This window comes from Anser brachyrhynchus (genome assembly GCF_964034855.1).
Source record: "Anser brachyrhynchus genome assembly, chromosome: 5".
Classification (NCBI taxonomy): Eukaryota; Metazoa; Chordata; class Aves; order Anseriformes; family Anatidae; genus Anser; species Anser brachyrhynchus.
In genome coordinates, this window is record NC_137699.1 from 37,200,470 (window position 1) to 37,204,787 (window position 4,318).

The following is a 4,318-nucleotide window of genomic DNA, read 5'->3' on the forward strand; positions in this document are numbered from 1 at the left end:
CCCACATCCCTCCTCCTCATGCAGTGCAGGGAGCTGCTGGGGCAGGAGGAGGAGGATGGGGAGGAGGAAGAGGAGGAGGAGGAGACCGCCCAGGCTCCTTTTCCCACCAACCGGCCTGACCAGTGCACGGGGGTTTGCCAGCACCTTCCCAACCCAGAGCCTGCTTTCAAAGTGAGCCCTGATGAGGCCGTCGGATGGAGGCAAAGCAAACAGACGCCGTAATTGCGCTGCACGCTCTCTCATCTCCGCGGCGAGTTGCAAAATGTGCCGCCTACCTCCCTCGTCAGCCGGGCTTTAATTGGCTTTAATGAAGAGGCAATTACGTGATTTCAATTTTTAATTAAAGGGGGCAGTGGGGCGGGGAGAGGGGGGACTGGCCCCCTGTGAGTGTGGCCCCATGGTGATGCCAGGGTGTGCGGTGGGACATTTGGAGGGGGGGGGGGGGGGGGGGGAGTCAAACCCAGCCCTTTGGTGTGAGCCTCCGGAGGGCTTGGGGGGGCTGGCAGGAGCAGATAGAAGCTGTCTGCCCCCTGGCCATGCTGCTGGGGCTCTCAGATCCAGCTCCGGCACCCCCAGGCAAGCTGCAAATGGCTTCTGTGGTGTTGGAAGCAGCACATCAAAGGGGCAGAGAAGAGCTTTGGGAAAAAAAAAAATCAGAACCGAAAAACCCTCTGAAGGCAAAGCAAGCCCTCCACACACACAGCACAACCCAGAAACATCTCCTGTATGAAACATGGGGGGGCTCCTGGTGGGGAGGTGGGGGCCTGAGAGCATAGCAGGCCCACCATTAAGAGCTCCAAAATATTTGTATTTATTTTATTTTTTAATTTATTATTTATATATATTATTTTATTTATTTTATTTTATTCCCGGGCTGGCAGCTCCCAGGGGTGTGTGCCCACATGCTGCAGGGTGCTGAGCTCATTGGGGCCCCCAGGCACCAACTGGCACTGATATAAAGGTGGGAGCCATCTCCCCAGTGCCGATAGCGCAGGCACGGAGCGGAGAGGAGGTGGCTCGCTGGGCTGGCTCGCACCAGCCCCAAAGAGGGAGCCAGGGACAGTCACGTGTAAAAAAAAAAAAAAAAAAGGGAAGGAAAGGAAGCAAGGTCCAAGGACTTTCTGTGCAATGATTGATTCACCTGCTCGGCAAATATATCCGGGGCCGTATCGCAGGCTGTGCGTGGGAGGGCTGAGTCACGCCAGTTCTGCTGATCGGCCGCCCCAGCCGCGTGCCAGATGGGCGAGTGAGCTGCTTTCCTCTGACCGAGGAGAAGTGAAACCTGCTTTTTTTTTTTTTTTTTTTTTTTTTTCAAAGAAAGCCTGAATGGAAGCAACATGTGAGAGCTGGGCTGGCTCCAGCAGCCAACACCAAGCCAGCAGCCTCCACCCTTGGAAGGCTGGGGCGGATAAAACCTCCCCTGCTTTCCTCTCCGCCTGCCACCACCTCTCCAGAAAAGCTTCCCCCGCCTCAGTGCCCACAGCGTTTGTCGATTGCAGCCTCTTGTGTGCAACCTGAGGTCTTCTCCAGCATCTTCTACAGCTATGGCTGGATCACAGGTTTTCCCTGTGCCCTACAGCCCATCGATCTGCTGGGCATCGCCCAGAGAAATGGGCACCTCCGTCACCATGGGGTGCCTGATGTTCTCAGCACGTGTGGCTACCATGCTGGTGACCCAGTCCTGGGCTCCCATGGTGCTGCCCTCTGAGCATGTATATAAAAATACATGACTTCTGGGAGAGGACGTGTCCTGGAAGCAGTCTCTGCCCTGGAAATAATGTTGTGGATGAAGATGTTGTTAGATCAGGGACATTTTTCTTGGGCTGCAACAGCCCCCCTCCCATCACGGTGTGGCCGCAGTGACTCACAGGGCACACACTGCCTGTGGGAGGCTGTTTCTCCTCCATGGCAACACAGTGCCCTGTGGGACCACAGCAGGTATCAATATGAACGGATTCATTTTTCCAGAATAATCATACCAAAGTAATCACCACTCACTTATGAGCAGGGCTGAGGCAAAATGTCCTGCAGGGGATCGAGGCTCTGAGTGGTGGTGGGCGATAAGAGGCTGAGCAGAGGCTGTGGTCCCTGAGAAAAGGGGATTTCTGAGAGCAGGTGTGGCTGAGCTCCTCCTGGCCTTGGTCAACACTTAGCAGTTTTCCCATCCAGGAGGCAGCCAGCCTTTGAAGTGCAAGCGGAGGGGAAGTGCGGCTGTGAGTCACCACAGATAAGGGGCACGCTCCCTCCCTTATCAGCTCTGGGCTGTGCAAGAAGGCAAGGCCAGGCCGTGGGTTTGTTACACTGCAAAGAAATGTGCTCATGGGGCGGCCAGACCCGAAAAGCCCAGGTCCCAGGGTGGTGTGACCACAGGGTGACTGCTGCTCTCCCTCATCACTGACCGAGCACGGACCTTGATGATGATTCCTGGTGGTGCCATGAGCTGAATGGCGCTGATTGATAGGCTGGTTAGACAAGCCTTGGGTGGTGAAGCTCCACAGAGCGCCTTTGGACATTGTCACAGGTAGCAGACAACGCCCGGCCAGGAGGGAAGGCCGGAATTAGGGGATGAGTTATCCTGGCAGCTGCGGGGCAACCAATGGGCCCTCCATCCATCATGGGTGGGGGAGAAGATGGAAGGAGATGGGCACATTGAAGTGAGACCTTTCTCCTCCTACTTTCACATAGCTTCGCTCTTGAGCATCTTATGAGGCCTTGGCCATGAAACGTCCTACCCTGGGCCGGCTGGGTTTAGTGTCAGAACTGCCAACCTCATTTGGCATTATGTCTGACACAGGGATGGTTTGCTCTCACTGTCCATTTACTCCTTTTTGGCCATCTCAAAGCAGGATAAGCCAGCACACATGGTCATGGAGGTGTGCCCAGGCTCAGTCCCTGCCCAAACCACCTTGTCCTGCCCATGCAGGTACTCGCATGGAAAGCCATCACTTTTTAGCCCTGTGTCCCACCCGCACCCCTGCCGCAGCCTTCGCCACTGCTGATGCAAGCCTGAGTGTTCATTTCTGGCGAAGGTTGTCCAATTATGGGAAATCCGTCCAGTTCTGTGACTTTGACTCCTGCCCCACTAAGGCTGAAAGAATGCCTGAGTCATCCCCGCCGCCTGCCAAGAGCCTTAACTCCTTTTGCTCCATCCGGAGGTTTTTTTTCCCCGCTCCGAAGGCTGGCCAGCCAGTGGGACCGGAGTGTTTGGCCTTGCTCTCTGACCTGAAAAAATTCTCAATAGTTGCAACATTCAATAATAATAACAACAACAATAATTTAAGAGTGGTATATTAATGACATAATTAATAAGCATAATAATTCTATTAATTATTGATTATTATAAATGAGGTATTAGCAGCATTTTATCCTTGCCGTAGGAACCCCTCTGGTTACAGCATCTCCCGAAAAGCTGGGACTGAACCCACCGCAGGGCAGTAAAGCCAGCTCAGTTCTACCCTACGTGTGCTGCCCTAAAGGAAATCTCTTCTAAAAGAAGCTGCTAATTTGGGATTAATAGCTAAGCTTTTACGACATTTGGCCCAGTGCGTTGGACTGTGCAGCACTGAGGGATTTCTAGGATATTGCACAGTTTCTGTGTTTAAAGCTCACTTGCTTCGGGGCCAGGTGATGGATCCCCTCCCTGCCCATCCCACCGGGGCTGCGGTCCCTACCCCACAGGAACTTTGACCAGACTGAGAGGTGGCAGATGGCCAGGGCCAGACTCTGCCACCAGCACAGCTGCTGCCTGCCCTGGCTGCTTATTTTCAGTTCTTCCCTGGCAAGCAAAGCCCAGACAAGGCTCCCTGCCCCATGCTACCCAGGTCACTGGGCTTGTGCTTGGCTCCAAAAGTCAGCACAAAACACACAGACGTTTCTGCCAGCTCGCTTCTCTTTGCCACCAAAGATGAGAGAAAAAAACAAAACCACTGTTCCTCAACATTTTATGAGTTACATTTTCCCTTTCCCACCTCGTGACTCAGCTGGGTGGCACGGGGACTGTGAGGAGGAGCACAACGTCATCCCGAAGCTCATCGCTTACTTTCTCCAGCCCCAGCCCTGAGCCCAGTACGAGTTACATCAGGACGTCCCCGGGACTCAGGGCTGTGACATGCCCTGAGCTACCTCCTTCAAATATTTGCCAAGGTGGGGCCGGGCATTCAAACATGAGAGGATCTGAGTAACCGATGGGAAGGAAAAGCAAGTCCAGCTTTTATGAGGTGGCCCCATTAGGAACGGTTAACTGGAGTGATGGGCGGCTGCCGTTCTCCCCCTCTTATGACGCCGAAGGCAAACGATGGGTGCAAACTGGGTAGCACCT

The 4,318-nt window shown here is 54.1% G+C and overlaps 1 long non-coding RNA gene across 1 annotated transcript; it reads right to left on the minus strand.

The window, feature by feature from the left end:
* Window positions 1–437: 437 nt before the first annotated feature.
* LOC308196343 lies at window positions 438–3,325 on the minus strand. The gene is made up of 2 exons (XR_013952149.1): window positions 1,999–3,325; window positions 438–1,768 (listed from the first exon to the last, which is right to left on the minus strand). It is a non-coding gene; the product is annotated as an uncharacterized lncRNA (long non-coding RNA).
* Window positions 3,326–4,318: the final 993 nt, after the last annotated feature.